Source organism: Phyllostomus hastatus, unplaced genomic scaffold (assembly GCF_019186645.2).
Source record: "Phyllostomus hastatus isolate PE091 unplaced genomic scaffold, TTU_PhHast_1.1 phas_contig_150, whole genome shotgun sequence".
Lineage (NCBI taxonomy): Eukaryota > Metazoa > Chordata > Mammalia > Chiroptera > Phyllostomidae > Phyllostomus > Phyllostomus hastatus.
Window position 1 is genome coordinate 13442354 of NW_025333611.1, and position 14223 is coordinate 13456576.

At 41.9% G+C, this 14223-nt stretch overlaps 1 non-coding gene across 1 annotated transcript; it reads left to right on the top strand.

Moving 5' to 3' along the window:
- Window positions 1-2880: 2880 nt before the first annotated feature.
- On the top strand, window positions 2881-2983 carry LOC123813295. Its single transcript, XR_006784722.1, has one exon. It is a non-coding gene; the product is annotated as a U6 spliceosomal RNA (small nuclear RNA).
- The last annotated feature ends 11240 nt before the right edge of the window (window positions 2984-14223 follow it).

Sequence of the window (14223 nt, forward strand, 5' to 3'; positions counted from 1 at the left end):
CTAGCAGCTGAATTCAGAGAGCCCAGTGTGTATGTGCTGCAGCCCCACAGTGCCCATAGGCAGATGAACACAGCAGCCCTAAACAAAGTCTAGAAAAGTCAAGGTTAATATCCTCTTTGCTTGCTACTTAAAAAATGGGCAAGGACATCAAGGATGGTATCCTGGAGGAAGAGGAGAGCTTTGGGGGTACATTTTTTGTATTGATTCAAAAACACTCTAAACTACTTTTTTAAAAAGTCAACCTGAGGTTTTCTTATGCCTTCCAAAATTTCAAATTCACAAGCAAATTAAGCATTGAAAGGAACTAGCTTCCAAGGGTACCACCACCTACTACTATGCTACACTGTGGGACTTTATTTGAATATATTTTGCTTTTATTGTTTTGTTCTCTTTCCTCACTGTGACTTACAAAGCAGTGTGGGAAAATGGTTAATACAAAATAAAAGTTAAAATTAAAACCACTTTTTCCACTACGGTGCTGTCTCCTTCCCACCCCCTCATCCCTGGGGGCCTGTTTAACTGAGTTTAGTAGCACAAAGGCTACTAAATTCTAGAACTCTATTCATAATCTACCTAAAATGGATTGATTTCCTCGCTCTAGGACAAGATAAACGATTAGTTGACCGGGATGATGCTATGGAGAGAACTGATAAATAATGGAACAAGCTCATTTTAAGAAGCTTTAGAACTCTGGAAATTTGTGGCATTTATTAAACTGTTCAGGTTTGATCAAATAACTTTATGTTTGGGCCCATAAGCAATAACCAGGTTTACAGGCCCAAATAGTTTCCAAGGGCAGATAAAAACTACTGTTCACAGCCCTGTGACATCAAACTTGTTAGATTGGCAGGGGCAACTCCTCTTGTTCCTCTCTGTCCATCTGGAGGGTGACACCTAAATTGCCTCACCCTGACGAGATGGTCCTTTACAGAGTGACATCCTTTGCCCCAACCAGGGGCCCCACCCAGGCTCTTACAATCACCCGTCTTTGTTGAGCACTTACTATGTGTCAGGCACACTGTCAGCTACTTTTGCACCCATTTTTTTTTTGTTTAACCCATACATAATTTTATAGAACTCATTAAAATTCCATTTTACATGTGAAAATATTGAGCTCGCAATGATTTAGCATCTTTCCTTGGTGAGACAGCTCTTCGGCCAATAATAATAATGATCCAGTGGGTGGAAAAGAAGGCTCACTCAGACTACAGGGTAAATGTGGAAAGCAGAACTGGTACCCATGGGACACGTGTGCTCAGTGCAGTCACAAGAGCACATCTGAGGCATGGCGCTCGGCGTCTGTGGGCACTCCACAGCTGTGAAGCTGGCAGTGACACGGACTCTGTTTCAGAGGTGGGAAGTGGAGGCCTGAGGGAAGCTGGGAAAGTGCCTGGTAACTCCTGCAGGCACAGGCTGTGCAGTGACGCAGATGTGGGTGCAAAGGACAAGGAGCTAAGCCAGACAGCTTCAGGCTGCAGGTGACAACAGTGAGGACACCCAATGAGATGAAGGGCCTTCCACTTAAGCGAGTACGTAGTCTGTGGCACTATGCAGCCCAAGAGTTTGGGGACGTGAGCAGGAAGTTATCTCTGAGTCACAACTCTGTAGTGATGCCGCCTGGTTGGCATCAGGAGCTTCTCTACGAAGAACGCTTCTCTGCCCTGTAGGCACAGGGTTTTCCAGTGCCAACCACGCTGCAGTGCTTTCTTTCACGGGGAAGTTGGGCTCCAAGGAGCATTTGAGGATGAATCAGTCACCATTACCCCTGACCTGTTTCTCCATCACTGCCTTCCGGCAAACCAAATGCTTCTATTTTTAAGTCAAACTGCACATTTGGTATTTCTGTGAAACACAGCCATATTGAATTTTTTAAGGGGGTCAATGCCTTACACTAAAGGAATAAGCTTCAATGAGCCAGTTAGCAGAGCGGCAGGGATCAGAAAAAGGGATGGTGGGATTTGGATGACAATGTTTATCCAAGGTGCTGGAAAACACACTGAATAGACAGGTAAAATGATAGCATACCCAGGATTTGCTTCCCAATATACGTGGAGGGATGGGAGAGGGTAATGGATTAGAGTAGCTGGAATAGAGATAAAATTAGGTAGGCCATAGGTTGAAAACTGATGAAACTCTGTGATAAGTATGTTGAGGGTTCATTATTTTCTTCTAGTTTATGTATGTTTGAAGTTTTGTATAATAAATTAAAAATAAAATAGTGTGGATATAGTGTAGTCTTCTGTTCCACAGGAAATTTCATCCCACTGGGAATATAAATGTGACCCAGGAGGATGGCTTGGATTTCTTGCACAAAGCTGTGGATACCCCTTACATCAAAACAGTCTCGAGTCCTGTCCCTTTAAACTGCAAAATTTATCTCAAACCTGTCAATTTTCACTGCCACTACCCTTATCGTAGCCACCACTAGCCTCCTTGTTTAGACAACTGCAGTGGCCTCCCCACTTTCAGCAGGAATATCTATTACCAACCTTTTCTCCCTACAGGAGATGAATTGTCTTTTCAAAATGTTGATCTGAAACTCTCATGAGAAGAAGGGAGATGCAGAACAGTATGCATAACTTTTGTGTAAGACAGAGGAAAACACACACACACACACACACACACACCGCGTATGTACAGACCACTTGCTTGTATTTGCAAAGGGGCACCCTGGAAAGATAAACCAAAAGCTAATAAAAATAACAGGGGAGGAAGTGCCCAGTGGAGGACAGAGGTTGAGGCAAAACTCCTCTGAATATGTCCTCTTATAAAACTTGACTTTGGGATAAAAAAATAACAGTATGTAAAACTAAAATAAAATAAGGGAGTTCTAAAAATTGAAACAAAGGTGAAATTAAAAAATAACACACACAGACAACTGCTGCTCACTTTGGCAAACACTAAAACTGGAACAACGCAGAGAGGTTCAGCATGGCCACTGCACTAGGACGACATGCAAATTTGTGGAGCGCTCCCTATTCTTTGCAGAATTGTACACCTGAAATGTATATATAATATTATTAACCAATGTTACCCCAAAGAATTTAATTTTAAAAAGCAGTTTCTCAAATTGGTAACATTAACCACACCAAGAAGATAATTATTTTGAGTAACTTTCATAAAAATATTTTGACTTTACATTCTTGTGAAATAGTTTAAGAACCAAAAAAGTTTCAAATAAATGTTAGACTTCTTTCAGTAACCTTACTGTTAATATTAGGTTGAGCCATATGATGTTGCCTATATTTGACTTTTTTAACATATTAAATGGCAATTTTATGTTGTAAATATAATAGTGCATTATTATTATATATAGTAATATTTATATTGTAAGTATAGCATCTTTATATATAATATCATTCATAAAAATACATTACAAATATAGCATGAATGAGAGCAATATTGGCTTAATTTTGGAAACAGCATATATTATAGGATAAAGCAAATAAGTAATCATGTTACTGTTGTTAGGACAAAAGTTTTCAGCAAAATAAAATAACACAGTTATTTATATTAGAAGTTAACAAAGACCTTGATTTTTAAACACTGAAGCATAACTGACATAACCTTGTATAAGTCTAAGGTGGGCAACATGTTGTTTGATGCATTTATATGATGCAATATGATTGCTACAGTAGCATTAGCTAATACCTTCATCATGGCACCAAATTATCATTTCTTTTTTGTGATAAGAACAATAAAGACCTCGTCTCTTAGCAGCTTTGAAGTGTGTCATTGAGTGTGGTCGCTATGCTGTGCACTAGATCTCCAGAACTCCTTCATCTACTAGTTGCAAGTGTGTGCCCTTAAACAGCCCCTCCCTAGTTCTCCCACTCCAGCTCCTGATAACTATCATTCCACTGTCTGTTTCGGCAAGTTCAGCCTTTTAGACCCCAGGGAGAAGTGATATCAAACAGTATTTGTCTTTCTCTGTCTGACTTATCTCACTCAGCATATTCCCTCAAACTGAATTGCAAATGTCAGTATAAACTCATGATTCTTTTTCAAAATATTTATTTCCTAACTGTCCACTAAAAAGACCTAGAAGCAATAGCAACCCAAGGACAATGAGGAAGCCTGGGACCTAGACTGTGGTCTCTAAACACCTTCCCATGAAAAGGAAGCAGAGATCCTTGTAGAACTGGCAGAATTTGGACAAGCTGAGTTGGGAATATGTTATTGTAAGGAAAGAAAAGAAAAAATTGATAGACGAAGCAAATGTGGCAAAATCTAGATAACTATAGAATCTGAGTGTTATGTACAAGAGATTAAATTATATTCTTTGCTTTGTATATATTTAAAGTTTTAAAATAAAAATATTTAAAAAATTGAATCTGACTGTGTTACTGCTTTGATTAAAACCTTCATCTATATACAATGGAATATCACTCGACCACTAAAAAGAACAAAATCTTACCATTTGCGACAGCGTGGATGGACCTAGAGGTTATTATGCTAAGTGAAATAATTCAGTCATAGAAAGACAAAGACCGTATGATTTCACTCTTATGTGGAATCTAAAGAACAATATAAATGAAAAAGCAAAACAGAAACAGACTCATATATAACATAAAAAAGACTGATGGTTTCCAGAGGGGAGGGGAGTCAGGCGACTGGGTGAAAAAGGTGGAGGGACTGAGAAGTACAGATTGGTAGTGCAAAACAGTCATGAAGACGTGAAGTACAGCACAGGGAATATAGTCATTAATATTGTAATAACTATGTATGGTGCCCATTGGGTACTGGAAATGTCAGGGGAACACTTTTTAAAGTATATGATTGGCTAACCATTATTCTGTACGAGTAAAACTAACACAAAATAATATTGAATATAAACTGTAATTTAAAAACAATAAAAAGCAAACCAACAAGAAACCTTTCAGCTTCCTGTTACTTGAGGGTAAAGTCCAAACTCATTCCAAGGCTCTTCAAGTTCAGCATCTGTTTATCATCATCATCATTTGTTTCTTCATTGTTAACACTTTTATTGACCATTTATTATGCACCAGGGACTAGGTTAAACCTTTTGCCTGTTTTAATGTTTTTAATATCACAACAACCATAGTTATGGTAGTAGTCATAGTCATAGTAGTCATAGTAGTCATCTACTTTTTGCAAATGTAAAAACTGAAATATGGAGAGGTTGAACAACTAGTCCAGGATCTTACAGCTAGTCAGTTGGGAAACTGGTATTTGAACCTGGGCAGACTGACTACATCACCCTTGCCATTAACCCCTTGATTTTTATTGCCACTTGGTATTTCTCTCTCTTGTATCTCCATATATCGATATGGTACCTAGCATCTGGTAGGTACTCAGTGATTTTTATTAAATGGATGCTGATAGCTAGGTTTCCATTAGGTTTTTTTTTATAGTTTTCTTCTCATCAATTCTCTTGTAAATAGTCACTTTCTTGTTGATATTCTAATGCTATCAGGATGACTCATAAGTACTTTCTGAAAAAGAACATTACAAACATAGAGAAAAATGTCCAGCCAAGTTCACTCTTCAACATGGCCTTTCTTATAACTGCCCTGGGTTCAGCCAATGACTATTGCTCTTAACACACTGTAATAAAATTCTTTCTTGATATATTTACCTCTTGGCTAGTCTGTGAGATCTGAGAGGCCAGGGACTCTATCTTAGGTATTTATTGCAACCTCCAGGACCTAACACGGTGATTGGCATGCGCTGGGTGCATATTAAGTTTATCACACGGATCAGTGCACAAGAACTACTAAAGAACTCCTCTTCATCCTTCAAACCTAACTCAGATGTTGTTTCTGCAAAACATGTCCTGCCACCTTCCCAAGTCAACCACTCCCTCCTCTGTGCCACACGGAATCTTACACACACATTTGTAATTTCATGCATACAGCATCACACTTTGTGCGTGTGTGTGTCTATTTGTCTCCCCACGCAGATTTCGAGTTTTGCGAAGCTTGATGGTGCTTTATCATCACTGTCTTACTAACACCCAGCAACATACCTTGTCCAAAGAAGGGCCCAAAGATTTTTTTTCAAATGCAAAACTGTCAAAACTTTCCAAATTATCAAAATGCCCAACTACCTATATTCCTATATTGTCTTAGCAGACATTACACATAAAGGAATGTGTTACATTTTTGGCCTGAAGGAAAGATTTCTAATGTGACTTCTGATGTGCCTTAGGATAGGTGAATACTCCTTAATAGAATAATACTATCATCAACATTTCAAGTCATCTGTCACTTTCTGTTACATGCTTTTGAGACTTGAGCTAGTCATTGTCACTTTGTATTTATGCTGCCTCCTTTCTGCTAAGTTTGCAGCGTGCCATTGGTTATTTGCTGAAACACTCCCGCATGGGAAGTTTGACTACTATAGTGAGGGACATAAAGTTGGACAAGGAATAAGCAAATGAATGTGGTGTTACAAGAAGACTGGCAGCCTGCATTTCCCTCTGTAACTTCAGACAAGCCATCTCTCTCCTCGGGACCTCAGTTTTCTCATCTGTAAAATCAGACCTCAGCAGATGATCCCAGAAGCCTCTCCTGCATTATGGAATCTATGACATCTGTACCTCAAAGAAATCAAAGAAAGGGCAACAATAGGTTTCTACAGCAGGCTGAAGCTGGTCTTTGGCACTGAGGTGGTATCTCCTTGGCCAAGGGATCACCCCTCTGTAAGAGGAGGAACAAAAAGCTGTTATCTGGTTGGCCCAGGGCCTGATGTTGAGATTTATCTTCCTAACTCAGGTGGGATATGAGTCCAGAGTGATGATTCACAGCCATGCCCAACCACATGAAAAAGAGAACACACAATGGGATAAATAAAAATACAGGACCAGTACAGGAAGGACAAGAAAAGACCATAGGCAACCTAACTGTGGACCATCCCACCCCCATCCCTGCTGCAACCACCTTATTACCCCAGAATTCAAGGTCAACAAATTTGTAGCAGACAGTTCTCTCACTCCTGACTGTTGCCCATGACAGACATTGCTAAGTGATTACAGCACTATCTTCTTCTAAAGCCAGACTGGGAATATTTCTCAATACAATGCTGCTCCAAACACCAACAACTGATTGCAGTTGGCAGTTAAACTGAAATCTATTTGCCATCTGGGCTCAAATTTCCTCCTGATTCCAGCAGAGAAAAGTACTAAGAAGATGTTTCTAAGCTAGATAAGAGACCTTGGGCAAGTTCCCTAACTTGGGTGCTGATTTGTAGAAAGAGGATTCCCTGGCCCCCTCCACTCAAGCATCCTGTGCTTTTTGGATTCTAGGATTCTTATCCTCTTTGGAAAAGGGCCTCTTCTGCCACACTGCTATCCCGGAGCTCTGGCTTCTTCACAGCACATTAGGATTTAAGCAACGTGGAGCGTCCATGGGCACGTCTGATGTGACAAACACGAGCTATCCACGCAACTAGGAGGGCCATGCGGTATCTTCCGTTAACCCTCCCCAACTCCCAGGCAAGTTCTCTGGCGTCGGAACAGCCAGATCAGGCTGAAGTGAAGCTCGGCTGATAGTGTCAAAGAAAGCCCACAGGGCTGGCACCTGCTAAGCAGTCATTGCTAGCATCTTCCTTGGCAAGAAACTACTTTTTCTTCTCTTGTTGCAGGCTTAAATTGCTTTTATTTGTCCTGAGGATTAGATTAATAATCTCACTCTCTCACTCTCTCCTTTTGTTAGTAGATCTGGGATAAATAATCTTTATAGACAAAGGAGAGTAGGGCAAGTAGCAGAGCGTAGAAAAGGAGGTATTTGAGAATGCTAATGGGGGGATTACTAGATAAAATTCACTGAGTATTTTCTGTGTGTCAAGCACCATGTTGTCACATTGAATCATGACAACCTATCAGATAGTTACTGTTATTAATCTCCATTTTACAGATGAAAAATACAGGACCAGGGTGTTAATTTTTCTAGGGTCCTACAGGAGATATGTGGTAGAGGAAAACCTGGGTCGTGTCTCTCTAACTTCTCCCACCACCCCACGATGCCCTTCCCGATCCAGCACTGAAGGACTTTTTTCAGTTTCCATTTTCAGGGAGTTGTCCTCTCCAACTATTGGTTCTGCCTTTGCTCTGTCTTTAGGCAAGCACCCCTGCAGGGTGGCAAGATGGCCACTGCCAGCACCAGGATTAGATCCTATGCCTTCAGCAATCTGATTCAGCACCATTCTAAAGGGCCATCCAGGCTCCTGAGGTCTCTGTGAGCGTGGCTGAGGTCTTCATTGGTGCTGTTCCCAAGCTCCCATTCTCCTGCCCAGACCAGCTTCCTTCTTCTCCCTTCTGCACATGTCGATTTCAGAAACACTCCCTACTTAGCATTTCGTAGGCTGACCTCTATCTCAAGGTCGGCTTCCTATGGAACACGGACTGCAGGCAGCCACTTCCTTGTCCGGGCCCTCATTTTCAAGAGGGTGTGACTGTATCACCGCCAGGAATAAGGTGGCAGTAGGGGTTTTGACAGATATCCTTTATTTGGTTAAGGAAGTTCCCTTCTATCTCTCCTATGCTAAACAATTTTAGTATGAAAAGGGTCACTTTTCTCCCCCTGAAAGACAACAGAAGTTCTTTGATGAAGATCATTTGAAGCTAAAATCCCTCAGTTTATCTGAAAGTATATTTTTAGCTTGCCCTCATTCTCAGAAGACAGTTTTTACTAGCATATAATTTTAGCTTGATAGATATTCTCCCTGAGCACTCTGAAGATCTTCTTCCTCTGTTATTTAATACCCATTGTTGCTGTTGAGAAATCAACACTAGTCTTTATGAAGGGCATGCATTTTCTCTTTGGCTACTTTTAAGATTTTTTCTTCGTCTTTGATTTTTCTTGTTCCATTGCTGTGCATCTAGACGTGGGTTCAGTCTTACTTATCCTACTTACTACACATTGTGCTTCCTGTATCTGTACATCTGGGTTGGTTATCAATCTGGGAAATAGTCATTATCTCTTTGAATAATTCCCTCCTCTGTCTTCTTCTTGGTCTCTATTAGACAACGCAAGTGATACTTTCTCATTCTATTCTCCATGCTTTTTAATCCATCTCCCTGTCTCTTTGCATTGTACTCGGGTCTATTCCTTCAGCCCTGTCCTCCATTTTACTTATTCTCTTTCAAGCTGCATTTTCTGTGCTATTTAGCCATAACAGTAGCTTAACAGAAATACTTATATTTATAATTTCTAGAATGTTTACCTCTTCCATATTGGCTGGGTCATGCCAAAAGTTAATCCACCAAATAAAAATATTGTGTTGAAAAATCTACATTATCCATAGTTATTTTATATCCTGTATATGATCATTTCAAAATCTGAAGTCTGATGGGGACTTAATTGTATTGTTTGGTGTTTTTACTACTTTTTGCTCATGGTGGCTTATTTCCTGTGTTTCTGGTGATTTTTAAAGTGGTGAGCCTCATATTAAACATAATAAGAATTCTGATGGTGCATACTGAAGGTGCTTTCCTACAGAAAGGATTTGTATGTGTTTCTTCAGGGATCCAGGAGACACTACTGACTGGGGACCACTTTGGTTCCCTCCGAGGGGCCCAGCTTAATGAGATGTCTCAGGTTCAGCTCCCCATGCTGCAGGCCCAAAGCTCACACACGGACACTAGCAATTCTTCCCACCCCTACGCATGCATGCTATAGGCCTCAGCAGGAGCTGGACTGTATTTCTGCTTCCTTTGGGCCTGGACTGGCATGCGACTTGCTTTGATCAATGGCAGGCTATAGAATCGACACTGCCAGCTCTATGCCTCAGCTTTAACAGGACTGAAGCCCTTGCTTTTCCTCTCTTGGGATCCTAGATCCATCATCTGAGAAGTTCAGGCTAACCCACTGAGAGGCCACAAGGTGGGAGGGAGAGGCCATCAGAGACATTTCAGACCCGGCTGAGCTCCCAGGTAAATGTAGCCATATGAGTTACCACAGATGAAGCCATGTGGAACAGAACTGCCCAGCCGAGCCCAGCCAACCCCTGGAATTAAAACAAATAATAAATCATTGCTGGTTAAAGCTGCTAAATCTTGTAGTGGCACATCATGAAGCAACAGATTACTGAGACAGCGGCCTTCAGAGTATGTTGTCCAATATATTGCCCAGAGCAAAAGTCCTATTTGTGGTGCCTACCTTGATTTATATTTTCATTCCATTCATCTGTCTGGCTTTGGTCCTTTGGGGCAGAATTCATAGTGACAAAGACCAAGGGCAAGTTTCCTGTCTTGGATTGACACTTACTAGTTGTGTGATCTGAATTACATTCCTTAACTTCTCTGGGCTTTAAATTTTCATCTATAAAATGTTAGTATAATATTGTTAGTATCTGTATCATATGGCTGTTAGGTGGGTAATAGAACAATACATTTCAAGTAGTTGTCCAGAGCCCAGCTTACAGTTACACTGCTGTGGTCTGAATGTTTGTGTCACCTGCAAACCCATACGTTGAAGCCCTAATCCTCAGTGTGATGATATTTGGAGGTGGGACCTTGAGAAGGTACTTAGGTTTAGATGAGGTCATGTGGGTGGGACCCACACAGGATGGGGATAGTAAAAAGAGGAGGAGGCCTTATATCTCTCCTCTACAAAGAGGACTAGGCATGAGATCTCCGTGTGCACCCACCAAGGATGGGCCATATGAGGATATCATCAGGCAGACAGCCCTCACCAAGAACCTAACCAGCTGGTCCCCTGATCTCAGACTGCCAGCCTCCAGAACTGTGAGAAACAAATGTTCAAGCCACCCAGTCCATAGTATTCTACTATAGCAGCCCAAACTGACTGAAATATTCCTGCTCTGAAAATGCTTTCTGTTGATGTTCTCATCCATCTTGGTATTTTAGCACCCACTAGGTGCTAAATAAATATTTTTTAAAAATCAGTGGGTCAATGGAAGACTTTTAGATGAGTCTCTGAATCCTCCTTGCCTGGCCCTGCTCAGCAGTGATTTATTGTTACTTCTCCCAACTCTCGGTCTTGCCCCTTCTTGGCCAGGAAGCTCCAACATTCAGAATCAAACAATCATTCATTTCTCTTCACTAATCTCTAGCAATTTCAGAGTTGAACATATTTTCATCAGGGATCAGATCAGCTCCTTTCAGAGAGGAATTTCTGTCATCTTTTCTCAAATGTACATCCAAGGGCAGAGTTCACATGCAGACCCAGGCAAAAAAAATGTTCCTCTGGACTCCTTCCAGGTCCAGAAGCTCATTCTGGAAAGAGTCCCATGTACATCTGAAATTTGATGCTACTTGTCAAAAAATGTCATTTGAATCTAGTGCTGCTTTAGCAATAGGGCTGCTGCATCGCTGATGACATTGGCTGTCTGAACACTAGTTTTCACAGTTCTGTCATGGAGACCCAAGAAAATAATTGAGCAGATTCAGGGCAGGACGAGCAAGTGATAATGTCCTCACAGACAATGTTAACAGGGAGCAGCTATTCTGAGGGTGCCGAGCAATTGCTGCCGGGGCGCTCCAGCATTGCTCTGGAAGAAGGAAGCTGGAGACAGGGGCCCAACTGCTGGCGCATTTCCCAAAGGCAAACTGGTTTATGATGGTGGGTACCGAACAGATGCCTTCTCAGGACAGCCAACAGGGGAGGGCAAAGTAATGACAGAGGGGCATGTTGCTTTTACCCTACAAGCCCCAATCACGACATTTGCTTGGAGCCCTCAGAAAATCCCTTTTCATCTTCAGTCCCATGCTAACAAATTCTGACCTGATTGTACCAAGTAGTAAGAACTTGCTTCTCTGTTTTCTAGCCTGGCCAGCATTTTGCAGAATTTGGCTAAGATTCCTGCCATGGTTTCTGAAGCCAGGAAGTTCATTGGCTCAAAATTGTTGAGTCTCTGTTCATTTTATGCATCCTAGGTGAGGGGAAAAGAGAGGAGGGACTTGTGTTCAACTGAGAATGGAATCTCTGGGAGAGAGGAAGAAGATAAAGAAAGAACAGAGGCAGAAAAGTACTTCATAGGAGGCCCAAGGCCACATCTGGGCTGGGAAAGAGGATCAACAAATAGTAGTGGTTAAGGCGAACAAAATCAAATTCAAATCTCATCCTCACTCTTTACTGCCTGTCGGATGTGGATGAAGTTGCTTAGTCTCTCTGAGCCTCAGCTTTCTCTTCTGTAAAATGACACAAGCATACCCACCTTGGGTTCTGGTGTGAGAAAGTACAGGGCACAGCACACAGTGATCTCTTCGGTGAACAATTATCTGCTGTTGTTACTATTACCCTTCCTCTGGACTGGATCTCCCTGTTTTTCTAAGATCGTGTGCCATCTGCACATTGTAGACACCACTACTGCTATAGGTGGTAATCTGGTACAATCTGAGGAACCAGAAAGGTCACCGGCCCCACCAAATACTCCCCTGACCAGCCTAGTGAATGGGGCCTGAAATTCCCGTCTTTGGAGTTAATCCAATGGGCAGGAAGCTGCCCCTCATTTAACATAAATATATCATGCAAGAGTATGTAACACCCTAAGGTCAAGAGTCTTAAACCAATGGATTACATGGTCATGTTTTGTTCTACCGAATTCTCTTTCTTTTCAGAGGGAGGAGTCCTTTTCTGGTCCCTCTCAGGCAACACAAAGTTCACTCATTACTCTGAACTCCTGAAGTGCAGTATCATTTGGTCCTAAAAAGGTGAAGGGTCAAAGCTCCCACAGTCGCTCATATTTGTCACCTGCATAGGGGGTGTGGGAAGGGGACCAATGTCTTTCCTCTCCCGTCTGTTCCAGTGCCCACGTGTTCCTTCTCACTCAGCCCGTTTGAGGCCCACAGGGTGCCCGGACTCGGGAGAATTCTGGGGCTGGAGGCAATCCCAGCACAGCCCCCTCTCCCCAGCTTGTCCCTCTCTAACCTGTCCCTCTCTCGCCCTTCAGATGTCGGTCCCTATGTGCCTGTAGGCTTCCTGGCTACATTCAGGGTGAGACTCACAGCACAGATCTCTCCACAGAAACACTCGCCACAAATCCTCTCTCTCAACCTTTTCATACCCTCGCTATGGGTGACTGATTTAAGAGTCACTTAACCGATTCTCAAAGAAAATGTCTGCACTGCGGTCTGCCGCAGCTGACTAGAATTTGGTATCCATGCGTCTTGGAGCCTCAGTTAAAGCTTGGAGTTTAACACCTTGTTGTATAAACCTATGCCCAAGGGCACTACGATAAATATGGCACATGCATCTTTCTGGAAACACATACACATTAAAAATGAAAAAAGATTACATGGTAGTAGTTTAAAAAGCAAAACTGAATACAGTTTAAAGTATTCAAAGTATAATACAACATGAGACTCCGGAGAAATACCGTGTTTGTAGTGGGTTTTTCCAGCCAAGCCTCTAGCCTACCCCCACTCGTCACCACCACCAGGAGTAAGTAAGTGTTCACCCTCCTCTCCCCTTCTCTCTCCTTCTCTCTCACTTAGGAGAGTGCTTGGGGTGGGTGCGAGGAGGCATTCCCTGAAGCTCTGCATGAAGGCACCAGCTATTTCCTAACTGCAGGAGAGCTAGTCTGAGAGTGACTGAGAGGCGGCAGCGACCTTTTTGCAGATTTGCGTATTGCATTATCAGGGTTGAGAAAACAGAATACTGCCTTGCTCTGTTTTTGGCAGATGTGGGGAACAGATGTAGAGTAGAACCTGTTAGAACTGTGCTGACCAGTGTGATAGCTCTAGCTACATGGGGCTACTGAGCCCTTGAAATGCGGCTAATTCAACTGAGATGAGCTGACGGGCAAAATGCAGCCCGGGTTTCAAAGACCTATTATTAAAAAAGAGGGAAAAGTATCTCATGCCCAAGTTTCCACATTGACTGTACGGTGAAATGATAATGTTTTGGATATACTGAGTTAAATAAAACATATTATTAAAATTACTTCACTTTTCTAAAAGACCTTTTTAAAAATGTGGTTATTAGAAAAATAAAAATCATGTTACGGTTCCCATTTGTGGCTTGCATTCTATCTCTGTTGCATAGCTCTGCCTTTAGATTATCTAGTCCAATGGCAGCAGACCATGGCATGTGGGCCGAATCCAGTTTACTGTCTGCTTTTTTCAAGAAAGTTACACTGGAACATGGATGCACCCACTTCTCTGCATATCGTCTCTGGGTGTTTTCACACTATGATGCCGGCTTTGAATTGTTATAAAAGAGAACTTAGGGACTGCAAAACCTGAAATATTTATTATCTGGCCCTTCACAGAAAAAATTTGCAGACCCCTGATAGTCC